This window comes from Mobula hypostoma, chromosome 29, assembly GCF_963921235.1.
Source record: "Mobula hypostoma chromosome 29, sMobHyp1.1, whole genome shotgun sequence".
Classification (NCBI taxonomy): domain Eukaryota; kingdom Metazoa; phylum Chordata; class Chondrichthyes; order Myliobatiformes; family Myliobatidae; genus Mobula; species Mobula hypostoma.
Genome location: NC_086125.1, coordinates 17,506,923 through 17,521,049, shown reverse-complemented (window position 1 = coordinate 17,521,049; position 14,127 = coordinate 17,506,923). Strand labels below are relative to the sequence as shown.

Below are 14,127 nucleotides of genomic sequence, written 5' to 3'. Positions count from 1 at the left end.
TTTTTTAGCTTGGCTTCTTGAACCAATGGGTGTAGTCCAACTGGAGGAGAGGCCATACTGGAAGTGATGTTGGATAATGAGCCTGGACAGGTGACTGACCTTTTAGTTGGTGCATACTTTGATCACAACTCAAGTTTTCAGATAACTATAGATAAGTATGCATCTTGCAGGAGAGTATTAAATGGATGCAGGGCCAATTAAGAGAGTATTGGACATAAGCAGGGGAGAGTTAACTGGGAACAGCTGTTTTTGGACAAGTCCACATCTGACATGCGGAAGGTGCTTAAAGACTAACCGGACAGAGTACAAGACAGGACAGGTATGTTCCACAACGGAAGGATGTCAGGAGAGGTGGTGAAAATAATCAAGACTAAAAAATATGTAATGTTGTGGAAACTAAAATCCAACTGAGCACTTGAGAATTATGAAGAAATTGGAAAAGAACTGATGGGCATTAGGAAAGTCAGGAGGGGGAATGAACAGTCCTTGCCAAGTAAGATTATGGAGAATCCCAAGGCGTTCTGTAGATATCAGGAGAAAGAGGATAACTAAGGCGGGGTTAAGACCATTCAAAGACAAAGGAGAGGCACACAAACACGAGAAATTCTGCATGTGCTGGAAATCTGCCCTGATGAAGGGACTTGGCCCGAAACATCGACTGTTTACTCCCTCTATAGGTCTTGCCTGACCTGGTCCTCCGGTTTCTCCAGCACTTTGTGTGTTGCTAAAGGAGCGGGTCATGTGCTTGGAGTTGGAGCATGTGAGTGATGTTTTAAATGAATACTTTGCATCAATATTCACTAAGGAGAAGGGTGTAGAGGATAGGGCATGTAGAGTGTGCTAATATGCCAGGGCATCTTGGAAACATAGTGTTAGGTCTTGAAGTACATTAAAGTTATTACGTCACCAAATTCAAACTTAGGTCACCAATTCAAAATTGGCTTGCCCATAGACAAAGGGTAGTTGGTAATGGGAGTTGTTCTGACTGGAGATCTGTGACTAGTGTTGATACTCAGGGATCCGTCCTGGGACCTCTGCTGCTTGAGGTATGTAAGTGATTTGGCTTGGTGTGTTAGTAAGTTCGCAAGTGATGCATGCATTGGTGGATGTGTGTAGGGTGTAGAAGATTGCCAAATGACATAGTGAGATATAGGTCGATCATTTGCAGATATGGTGGAGAAATGGCAAATGGAGTTTCAAGCAACATACATCAAAGTTGCTGGTGAACGCAGCAGGCCAAGCAGCATCTGTAGGAAGAGGTGCAGTCGACGTCTCAGGCCGAGACCCTTCGTCAGGACTAACTGAAGGAAGAGTGTGCAAGGGATTTGAAAGTTGGAGGGGGAGGGGGAGATCCAAAATGATAGGAGAAGACAGGAGGGGGAGGGATAGAGCCGAGAGCTGGACAGGTGATAGGCAAAAGGGGATACGAGAGGATCATGGGACAGGAGGTCTGGGAAGAAAGACAAGGAGGGGGGGGGTGACCCAGAGGATGGGCAAGAGGTATATTCAGAGGGACAGAGGGAGAAAAAGGAGAGTGAGAGAAAGAATGTGTGCATAAAAATGAGTAACAGATGGGGTATAAGGGGGAGGTGGGGCCTTAGCGGAAGTTAGAGAAGTCGATGTTCATGCCATCAGTTTGGAGGCTACCCAGACAGAATATAAGGTGTTGTTCCTCCAACCTGAGTGTGGCTTCATCTTTACAGTAGAGGAGGCCGTGGATAGACATGTCAGAATGGGAATGGGATGTGGAATTAAAATGTGTGGCCACTGGGAGATCCTGCTTTCTCTGGCGGACAGAGCGTAGATGTTCAGCAAAGCGGTCTCCCAATCTGCGTCGGGTCTCGCCAATATATAAAAGGCCACATCGGGAGCACCGGACGCAGTATATCACCCCAGTCGACTCACAGGTGAAGTGATGCCTCACCTGGAAGGACTGTCTGGGGCCCTGAATGGTGGTAAGGGAGGAAGTGTAAGGGCATGTGTAGCACTTGTTCCGCTTACACGGATAAGTGCCAGGAGGGAGATCAGTGGGGAGGGATGGGGGGGACGAATGGACAAGGGAGTTGTGTAGGGAGCGATCCCTGCGGAATGCAGAGAGAGGGGGGGAGGGAAAGATGTGCTTAGTGGTGGGATCCCGTTGGAGGTGGCGGAAGTTACGGAGAATAATATGTTGGACCCGGAGGCTGGTGGGGTGGTAGGTGAGGACCAGGGGAACCCTATTCCTAGTGGGGTGGTGGGAGGATGGAGTGAGAGCAGATGTACGTGAAATGGGGGAGATGCGTTTAAGAGCAGAGTTGATAGTGGAGGAAGGGAAGCCCCTTTCTTTAAAAAAGGAAGACATCTCCCTCGTCCTAGAATGAAAAGCCTCATCCTGAGAGCAGATGCGGCGGAGACGGAGGAATTGCGAGAAGGGGATGGCGTTTTTGCAAGAGACAGGGTGAGAAGAGGAATAGTCCAGATAGCTGTGAGAGTCAGTAGGCTTATAGTAGACATCAGTGGATAAGCTGTCCATGTAATGGAGTTTCATGTGGCCAGATGCAAGGTGTTGACTTTGGAAGAAGATCAGATGTAAAGGGACAGTGAATGGTTAATGATGGGCCCCTTAACAGTGTTGGTGCATAGAGGGATCTTTGGGTCCAAGTCCATAGATCTCTGAAAGTGGCTGCACAGGATGATAGGGTGGTAAAGGAGGTGTACAACATGCTTGCTTTTATTATTCCAGGTAATGTCTTCAATAGGGTGCAGAAGAGGTTTACCAGGATGCTGCCTGGATTAGAGAGCATGCACTATAACGAGAGGTTGGATCAGCTTGAGTTGTTTTCTCTGGAGTGGCAGAGGATGAGGAAGTACCTGATAGAAGTTTCTGAGATTGAGAGGTATTGGTAGAATAGACAGACAGGGTCTTTTTCCCGGATTTAAATGTCTCTCATTAGGGGCTGCGAATTTAAGAATTGGGGGCAAGTTCAAAGGAGGTGTGTGGGGTAAGTGGAATATGTAGCAGGGCAAGTGGTGGAGGCAAATATGATACAGATGTTTGAGGCTTTTAGATGGACATGTGAATGTGCAGAGAATGGAAGGGCAAGCAGAAGGGATTAATTAGATGTTTGATTGGTTCAGTGCAACATCATGGGCCAACGGGCCTGACCCTCTGTTCTATGTTCTGTTAGTATTAGATGGCCTGTCTGTGTACCGTAAAATTTGATTTATAAGAACAGTAAATTTATCTGTGATGTAGAATTGTTCAGAGCTGTCAGTTTAAACTGTTGTTCGGAAGGACAAATGCTTAAGTGTTGGCGTAGGGTGCCCGAGAATCCAAAGCTAAGAAGATTGGAAGAGATGAGACACTGACAGTAAGCACAGCAAGGCTAGCAGCTAATGTTACGCCTGACGGTAGCTGTGTCACCAATATCCGGACCCACAGTTATCTGGGCTGGTACAGTTCTGATGGAATTGTCACCATTACCTGTAATGTGTAAACACCATGTGCTAGGGTGTACTCTTCCTTACATACAATGAGTAGAGTGGGTTCCTGGCAACGTTCTGAGTGGGCAGATCTCTGGAATACTCAACGGGAGAAAGGATTCCTTCCACCCTACTCTGAGTGGGTAGATTTCTGGAATACTCAAGAAAGTTCATGTCTGAGCTCATTTGTCTTTTAGCCAGTGCCCCTGAAAACTAGTGAGTTGCTCGCCCTTGTTGCAGGTGTGAGATCTTGTTACGTAGATTATAGAAAGGTCATTGTGATTATTCATGTCTCAGCACTTCATTGACTTAAATCTTTCAGTGCTTCCAATATGAGTGTCATATCTAACATGTTTCACAATGTATATCTGTGGCTCGTAAGTTATCACTGTTTTAGCGATGGGGAGGTCATTCGAGGAGGTCAGTTCCTTTGGCTAAGTTTCCTGCCCACCATTCCGATTGAACAGGCGACCACAAGAGGGGGCTGTTGCACCAATATGATCATCGGCTGATTTGCCTCAATGTTCTTCCTTGTCACCTTGTCCCCCAGCACTAACTGGCGGAGATCTCCCCGCACATCAGATGGTGTTAAGGGAAGGGCAAGTGTGACCACATTCTGACCTTGTTCCCGAAAGATGCAATCTCTAGTATCTTGTATGTTCCTTACGTCCGACGTGTTCAGTTCAGTTATCTGTGTAATTTCTCCATTCCAGCACCACGGGATCAGCGGGGTCAAGATCAAGAGGTGCAGTGGAGCCAGGACCATTACCCACGTACCTATTGTCTGACTCTCGATCACAGCAGGGACACCGGATGCAAGGTGGGCAGATGGGGAGGTCACGAGGCCTCATTTGTGTTCTGAGAATCAATGTTATATCTGTCGGATCTGTGCTTACTCGCCAGGGTTCCATATCCCTTGACATCCTGATTCCCAGATCTCTTGGTTTCAATTGTGGGAGCACCCTCTGACCTGCAGCCTGCATAACTTTCTCATGGGGGAGGAGTCCCACAGTTCGTGCATGAAGTCCTCATCTGGCTGATGTGAAGAAAAAGTTGCCTCTTCACTCTGGCCTCCCACCAAAGGACACCGTTTATCATTAGCCGTTTCTATCAACCTGGACTCCCTCACTAAAGCCACACAGTGGTCAGGTAGGTTGCTGCTCAGCTCCAGTGTCAGTCCTGACCTCAGGTGCTGTCTGTGTGCCACTCGCACATCCTCTCTGGGACCACGTGGGCTATCTTTGGGTGTTCTGGTCCTTGCACATCCCGAAAATGTGTGGGTTCATGGGTTGATTGACTGCTGTAAGTTGTCTAGTGTGTAGAATATGAGGGAGGATGACAGGAACATGGGAAAGCAGGCTGCAGGAAAAAGTTGGAATAGGAATGTCAGCCAGCACAGAATCTGTGCTGAAGTAGTTTCCTGTACCTTACAGAAATGTGAAAACCTTTTCCATACTCATGGGGATACAAGGTTAAACTGTAACCTGTCCTCATAATTTAACCCTCAGTTGAGTCCGCTATCAACCAGTGGAATCTGTTCTACGCTGTCCGAGGCCAGTGATCCAGAGATCAATTCTCATCCCTGTAGGTGTCATCAGTCTTCCATCCCTCTATTTCAACACAGAAAATGAAGGTCATCTTTCTGCAGTGTTGTTTCCTTTCTTGTCTGTTAACTTCTGATTTCTCTGCTTTGCTTTTCAATATCTCTGCTGGTCATGTTATGCTTCTCCACTCTTTTAAAAAAAAAACCCTGATACGCTAAGCTGAGTCCACAGGTGCACAGTCCAGATAGGTGGAGGGGCAGGTGGTGTTGAGAAATTAGGGAGTCTGCAGAAGGATTTGGACAGATGGAATACAGTATAGGGAAGAGTAGGGTCATGCACTTTGGTAGAAGGAATGAAGGTGTGGATTATTTTCTAAACGAGGAGAAAATTCAAAAATCAGCAGTGCAAAGGGACTTTGGAGTCCTTATGTAGGCCCTAGAGGTTAATTTTCAGGTAAGGAAGGCAAGTGCAATGTTTAGCCACATTTTGAGAGGACGAGAATACAAAAGCAAGGATGCAATGCTGAGGCTTTGTAAGGCATTGGTCAGACTGCTCTTGGAGCGTTGTCAGCAGTTTGGGCACCTTATCTAAGAAAAGGTGTGCTGGTGTTGGAGAGGGTTCAGCGGAGGCTCATGAGAATGATCCCAGGAATGACAGGGTTAACATATGAAGAGTGTTTGATGGCTCTGGGCCTGTAATCGCTGAAGTTTAGAAGAATGCGGGTGGATCTCATTGAAACCTATTGAATATTGAAGGTCTAGAGTGGATGTGCAGAGTATGTTTCCTATAGTGGGGGAGTCCAGGACCAGAGGAAAAGCCTCAAAATTAAGGGAAATCCACTTAAAACACAGATGAGCAAAAGGTTTATTTCACCAGAGTGTGGTGGATCTGTGGAGTTCATTGCCACGGATAGATGTGGAGGCAGAGTCATTGAATATATTTAAGGTGCAGGTTGATTTGTTCTTGTTTGATCAGGGTGTGAAAAGTAATGGGGAGAAAGCAGGAGAATGGGGTTGAGAGGGAGGACGTATCAGCCATGATGGAATGGTGGAGCAGACTCGATGGGCTGAGTGGCCTAATTCTGCTCCTATATCTTGAGTTTTATGGGGTTTTGAATGTGTTAAGTATCCCCCTTCCCTGAGATGGTGTTAATTAGTACTGGATCTCAGCCTAACCCTGTCCCTGCTGAATGGAATTAATGAACAACGACCTATTAAATGGCCAGGTAGAATGGTTAAACTTAGAATGCATTCCATGTCAATGTGTCTGCATTCATTCCATTCATGGAAGGTCCCTATGGTTCACCTCAGTGTAGAGGTGGATGAGATGGTATGAGAAGCATCGCACTGTTCTCCTGAATTGTTGTTCAGCAAAATCTAATCCAGATCCGTCTCCCCCACGGAGTGACTACCTGTGGAGAGGCCCTTTCGGTAAACTGACCCCAATAGATGCTACTTGTGATTCCGGCTGTCATTAGAATTAAAAGCCTACAAGTAGGCACTGAATGTTGGGAAGACCATGACCTGGCTGCTTTGTGGTGATACCAGGGACGTCTCCATGAAGGAGCTTTATGCGCTGGGATCAAATGCCACATAAAATGACAGATATATTTTTTGTACTGGGAACCACTGGATGTCTTGTGTATATATTGGTTTGATGGGAGCGCTACTTTAGAGACAATCATGTTCATGATCTTGAAGTTGAATTGGAGACATTGAAGTCTTCCTGGCACCTTTCCACTTCATTTCTAACAGTACTCAAGCACAATAAGAGCCAGTACTCCCAATCATTGCATGGGCTAGAATCATGACAGGAGCTCTCAATGATGTTCTCAAGTCTGTACTACTGTTCAAACACGAGCTGATTTGTATCTGAGTTTAGTTTCCTCACCTGGTTCCATAAAACTTGTACTTTGACCTAATTCAAGGGAATATAAATTTGTGTGCATTCTTTAAACACAACTTTTAAGTCCCAGTTTCAAACTGATGAATGTTTTGCACTGTATCCCAAGGCCAGAAGTGAAGAGAGCTGAAGGTGTGGTGGTGTTTGCCTGTTGATTTAATAACCCAGAAGTTTAGATGTTGAGTGGAATGTCCCACAGATTGTACAAGCTGTAAATAATACTTTGATGAAAGCAGTTTGTTGGCTGCCTTCAGGATCTGTTCCTCTGGTTATCCAATCAATAGTGTGTGGGGCAGGGCTTGTGAACTACCAAAAATATTACCCTACAGCAAACTGCACACAGTCTGTTCCAGCCTCCACAAACCCCTAGTTCACCCCTACTTCACCCTTGTTCTCCTCAATTGAGCTAAAGTAATCCCCATTGTTTATACCCACGTGGTCTCTGGCATTCCTGGTGAGTGTATAATCTAATCATTTTCATTCTGGTTGGTTGGGACAGTGTCATCAAAGAAGGTTTTTCATCTTTCCACTCTCTTAGCCTGTCATTACCCGGTTTTGACGCTGTGCCCGGGTGCTCTTACTTTGGCACTGCCGCAGTTTTCAGGGAAAAGGTCCTTCTCTTTTAATCAAAGGTTTTAACTAACGGTTTGGTTGCTCTCTTCAGCTGGTACTTGTGAATGTGCCCCCAGTGATAATGAAGTTGCTGAAAATTTCATTTACCTTTTTTAAACGAAAAAATTGTTTTAAAAGAATATTTTAAAGATGATATTTCAACTCCTCCTGATGTTTTAGCCTGATTACAGTCTGTTCAGTACTTGCGTTGTGGTGTGAGGCTTTGACTGTAACTTCAAAGCCTGGAGTTCTTACAACCAATAGGATGCATGGAAAGGGGTCAGAGAGAGAACAAGGGGGGTGCTGAACGATGTTAAAGACATCGGCCTTCCCCCTCAATACCTTCCCCTTTCCCTCAACACCTTCCCCTTCCCCTCACCCCTTCTACACCCTCCCATTTCCCCTCACCCCTCTACACCCTCCCATTTCTCCCATCTACACCCACTTTTAGTCTGTACTTCTTGTCACTGACAACAGCTTGTCCTCACACGACCCACCAGAGTTGTACGGTTGTGGGTAGTGTCTTCGATATTGCAACAGTGGCAGCACACATCGCAACCAAAGAGGCCTGCAGTGACTCAAACACATTCTGGTCTCTTATCCAGCAAAAGGTGTGGTCTGTGTTAAGAATCGAAAGTAAAAGTACCTGTCATAAATGGTCGTTAAGTGACAGGGGATTCCAGAGACTGGGAAGATTCATTAGCCTCTTGTTTGACTGGGTCTCCTGATGGGAAATCAGTTCATATCTCACCCCTCAGTTATGGTTCTGATGTTGTAAGCACAGTTTTGTCTGATATGAGTGTCTCTCTTACCATATTTTTGATAGCTAGCGTTCATGTACAAGTGGTAAATTGTGTCGAGGGAACTTTCTCAATATGGATCATTCTGGAAATCTAATTTAAAAGTTCTGATGCTTTATTCTGCAAGAGCATCGTCTCCTCAGGTTTGAATACTCTGCAGGTTACATTGGAACTGCAGTTTTATGGTTATGTGTGTTCTCTCTGCTTTTTATTGTAGCCTATCTTCCTGGTTCATTGTTACCGATAATGGGAGGTGATATTCAGGAGTAATAGCTGGGCAGTTAGAAAACTGTAGTTGTCTTTTGCATATTGTTTTTTTTTGTGTGCTCTGTTGGATGTGGTCTTTTATTGATTCAATTATGTTTGCTCTGAATGCCCACAAGAAAATGAATCTCAAGGTTGTATATGTACTTTGATAATAAATTTACTTTTAACTTTGAACTATGCATTTAAGATGGTTTTATGACCCGGAATGGTTGTGAAACTTTCTGGAATTGTTTGAAGATGAAATAATGGATAAGAGGGAGTGGCAGATACATTTTGATTTCCATACTTTATTTAGCGAAGTGTCCCAAAGGTCACTGCATGAGCCCCCAAGAACGGGACAATAACATGGATAAGGGTGTGTAGTAGGTCAATGCTCCTCTTTGGGTTGGTCTTCACTAACAAGTGCTGTGCCATGTAGATCAGTGTGGATACTCACCATTTTACTTTAAATGATGTGGTTGGGAGAGCGATGCATACTGCAGCAACCTTTATTCTGGATACAAAGGTAGGTGGCTGAGCAAGATGTCAGGAGGGCATGAAGACCCTGCAGAGGCAGCAACACATTAATTTCTGAAAGAACTCAGCAGCCATCTGTGGTGGGAAAATCCGTCAACGTTTCAGGTTGAGATTTTTCATCAGGACCCAGAGTAAAATCAGGTAGTTGGCAATTATGATGGAAAGGTGAAAAGTGAAGGTAAATTCCCCTTGGGTGGGGAGAGAGAGAATGGAAAATGTAAATGAGTGATGTTGCAGGGTACAACAGCATCACAGGGTATGATGAAGTATAACAAGCTGCCTTCATTGCACGGAGTAGGATCATTGAGAGTGTGTTGATGGAACTGTATAGGGCACTGGTGAGACCACGGCTCCAATACTGTGGACGCAGTGGAAGGAAGTTTCCTGGGATAAAAGGGGTTGCAATATAGTGATGATGGCTTGAGCCCATCAGAATTGGAGATTATTTTTGTTCCTGAGGGGGACACTGAGTGGATGCTGAGTGAGGTTACATGGAGATGGGGAGCATAGAGTCAGAATACTGAGTTGCCCATTTCAGATCATATTGTGCTCAAATTTCTTCCCTTGGGTGGTTGATCTTTGGGATTACTGAACATACAGCACTGTGCAACATATATATATCTAGGGTGCCAAAGAATTTTCACGGTACTCTATTTGTCGATGTGGAGCAGAGAGCGAGCTTGTAAGTCTGGTGCGATGTTGGGAATGGCGAGGGTGGAGCACTGTGGGAAGGGTGTGGGACCGTTGGAAAAGGAGTGCCATTTGTGGGTACACACTCACTCAGCCCTTGTTCACCAGACAAGGACATTCGATTCCAAACAACATGATCATTACAGATGTGTGTGTGGGTGTATGGGTGTATGTGTGTACATATGTATGTGTATGTTATACATAGTCATAGTCATACTTTATTGATCCTGGGGGAAATTGGTTTTCATTACAGTTGCACCATAAATAATAAATAGTAATAGAACCATAATAGTTAAATAGTAATATGTAAATTATGCCAGTAAATTATGAAATAAGTCCAGGACCAGCCTACTGGCTCAGGGTGTCTGACCCTCCAAGGGAGGAGTTGTAAAGTTTGATGGCCACAGGCAGGAATGACTTCCTATGACGCTCAGTGTTGCATCTCGGTGGAATGAGTCTCTGGCTGAATGTACTCCTGTGCCCACCCAGTACATTATGTAGTGGATGGGAGACATTGACAAAGATGGCATGCAACTTAGACAGCATCCTCTTTTCAGACACCACCGTCAGAGAGTCCAGTTCCATCTCCACAACATCACTGGCCTTACGAACAAGTTTGTTGATTCTGTTGGTGTCTGCCACCCTCAGCCTGCTACCCCAGCACACAACAGCAAACATGATCGCACTGGCCACCACAGACTCGTAGAACATCCTCAGCATTGTCCGGCAGATGTTAAAGGACCTCAGTCTCCTCAGGAAATAGAGACGGCTCTGACCCTTCTTGTGGACAGCCTCAGTGTTCTTTGACCAGTCCAGTTTATTGTCAATTCGTATCCCCAAGTTCTGGAAGATATGAGGTCCAGCGTCATGTGCACATTTAGACTGCTTTAACATAATGGGACCTTTTATTTATTCTTTCTTTCCCTTAATAACAGTTTGATAAAGCTGAAGTTAGTAAATATCCTTTCTTTATAGCTTTATGCGGTATACAATCTGTTTTCTCTTGCCCAACGGATAATTTGGTATGGACAATATTTACACAGCATTCTCTTAAATCAGTGTTCCATTAATCAGAACATCCCAACTTTCCTGTTTGGTTGAACCCTAAATCATACTGACACTAGATGTACATTGCTCATGAAAAGAAGGCTTTTTACCACTGATTACATGGCTGTAAGCTGAGTCCTCTGTCGAGCCAAGTTTGTATATGAGCCTGGTGAGAGGGTTACATATGTGTGTATCTGTCTGTTATCTGTATATGTATGTATGTATATTAAAGACTTGTGTTTACATAGATTTGTGTGAGCAGTTTGACAGAGGTCATTGGGGGATATAAGAAGAGCAGGGAAAGTAGTGATGAAGATTAGATTGGGCCAGCCAAGATCTTTGTTAGTAGTAGAACTGCTTCAAGGTGCGAGGTGGCTGTTTGCTGCTGTTCCTTGTGTTCTGATGACCTTATCCAAAATGAGGCGAGATTTCATTCATCCTTTATGACAGTGACATGGGCTCTGGGCTCAGCACCTTCCACCTCCTGTAACCTTTTGTATTGCAGATCTGTTCTAAGAAGAATTCACGGTGGGCTGAGAAGATTTCTTGTGCAATGAGACATTGTAAACCAATAAATCTAGTTTATGTTAAGTTTACAAATAAGCAGAAACTTTCTTTACAGTTGGCATTGTTAATTTACATCTCCCTTAATCTTCTCTGCTGTAAGTGGGGCTCTCAAAGTTTGGTGTTCTCATCTGGTTTGTATGATCCTTGAATTGCCCAGCAAATAAAAACATGTTCTTTCCCTTCCTTAGTTGGGAGTTGGCTTGTGAGCTGCCAATCAAAATTAATTGCTCCTTTCTCCTCATTGATGTGGGAATACCAAGGCACTTGACATTCAAAGCTCAAGGTTTCTTCTGATGCATTGAACAAAAACTATGTTGGCATTTAGATGTGGAAAGAAGCCGTTTCATTTAACACTGAATATTAAAGAGCACACTGATTCTCCTTGTTCACTGACTTACAGTGGCAGTAGTCCACACCATGTTTGCTGATTTAGGAGTTTTATATATTTATAACAACATGGAAATGAGCTGTTTGGATTAACCTAATTCATTTTGATCCCTTTTAAATTGTAAAGTTATATCCTGTCGAATGCATTACAAATGCTTACCCCTCCACATTTTCATTTACACAAATAGTGCAGGTTTAGTCTGTGGTTGTTGAATACTTGCCAAAGGTAAAGGTTCTGATGTTGGTTTGTGTTGCTTCTCCCAGCAGAGGGAACAGCTTGATCAGCTCTTGGTCAGAATTAGCTTTATTATCCCTGACATATGTCATGAAAACTATTGCAGTATGGTGCAGGACGTAAAAATGACCGTCTCATATAAATAGTACAAAAGACAAGTCATGCGGTTGGGTTCATGGACTGTCAGTCCAATGGCAGAGGGGAAGAAATTGTTCTTAAAACGTTGAGTGTGAGTTTTCTAGCACCTGTACCACCTCCCCACTGGTAGTAATGCGAAAAGTGCATGTCCCAGATAGTGGAGGTCCTTCATGAAGGATGCAGCCGCCTTGAGGTGATGCCTTTAGTGCTGGGGAGGCTCATGTTTGGGCTGGAGCTTGCTAAGTCTACAACCCTCTGCTGCCTCTGGCAATTTGTGCATTCTTCTTGCCAGAACGTGGAACACCACAGCACAAGAGCAGGCCATTCGGCCCACAGAATAGTGCTGACCCAGCTAAACAGCAAATCGGAGACGCCCAAACACTAATCCCTCCTAACAACATATCCCATATCCCTCCACCTTCCTTGCATCCATGTGCCTATCCAAACGTCCCTTAAAAGCCTCCAATAAATTTGCCTCTACCACCATACCAGACACCACGTTCCAGGCATCCATGATTCTCTAAGTAAAAACTTGGGTGGTTCACATCCCCCTTGAACCTACCCCCTCTCTCCTTCAATGCATGCTCTCTGGCCTTAGACATTTCAACCCTGGGAAACAGATAGCCTCTTTCCACTGTATCTATGCTTCTCAAAATCTTGTAAACCTCTTTCAGATCTCCCCTCAACATCCTTCCTATAGCGGAGCGACCAGACCTGTGTGCAATATTCCAGATGTGTCCCAACCAGAGTTTTATAAAGTTGCAACATAACCTCTTGATTTTTGAACTCAGTGCCTCGACTCATAACAACAAGCATTCCATAAGCCTCCTTAACCACCTCATTGGCCCATGTAGCCACTTTTAAGGAACTTGAATCCCGAGATCGCTCTGCTCAGCAGCACTTAAGGATCATACTAGATAGAACAATACAGGCCCTTCAGCCCACTAAGCTGTGCAAACTTTTAACCTACTCCATGATCAATCAAAACTTCCTTCCTACACAGCCCATAACCCTCCATTTTTTTTCTGACATCCATGTTCCCACCTAAAAATCTTTTAAATGTCTATTTAAAAGCCGTCAGCCTCTACCACTACCCCTGGCAGTCTGGCAGTGCATTCCAGACACAATATTCTCTATGTTTAAATAAAAAACAAACTACATCTAATATCTCCCCTAAGTTTGCTCCACTCACCTTAAAATGATGTCCCCTGGGGAGAAAGATGCTGACAGTGCACTCTTATCTATGCCCTTCATAATCTTATACACTTCTATCAAGTCTTATCCTCCTTTTCTTCTGAGGCTTTCTCGCTCAGCCTTTGCTCATGAGACATACCCTCCTATCCATCCTGCACCCTGGTAAATCTCTAAAGCGTCCACATCCTTGCTATAATGAGGTGACCAAAAGTGAACACAATATTCCAAGTGTGGTCTAATCAGAGCATTATAAAGCTACCTTGTGGCTCTTGAACTCAATTCTCCAACTAATGAAGACCAACGCACCATATACCTTCAACTCTGGACTTGTTTAATTCCAGACTTCCCTGAAAGTGGCAGCACAGGTGTACAGGGTAGTGAAGGAGGGGTACAGCACAATTACCCTCATAGGTTGAAGCTTAAAATATACAGAGTGGAAGAGTTGGAACATTATGTTGCAACTTGACAAAGCATTGCTTAGACCCATGGAGTACTGTTTACAGTTCTCGTCTTTGTAGGAAGAATGGAGGAGATTCACCAGGATATTGCCTTGTTTGGAGAACTTTAGTGCTGAGGAGAGATTGGGTGAGCTGAGATAATTTTCCTTGGAGTGCAGTGGGCTGAGGTGCGACCTGATACACAAGCTTGAGAGGCAGAGGTAAGATGGATGGGCGGGTGCTTTACACAGAGGCTGATACAGTATCTGGAACATGCTGACAGAGAAGGTGCTGGAATCAGATGTAATCATTCTGTTTAAAACACATTT

The 14,127-nt window shown here is 44.5% G+C and overlaps 1 protein-coding gene across 1 annotated transcript in view; it reads left to right on the top strand.

The window, feature by feature from the left end:
- Positions 1–7,042: 7,042 nt before the first annotated feature.
- LOC134339423 (lysophosphatidic acid receptor 2-like) overlaps positions 7,043–14,127 on the top strand; it is a 116,119-nt gene continuing 109,034 nt past the window's right edge. Inside the window, exon 1 of the mRNA XM_063035905.1 lies at positions 7,043–7,362. The gene's annotated coding sequence lies outside the window, so the exon portion shown is untranslated. The remainder of the gene's footprint in view (positions 7,363–14,127) is intronic.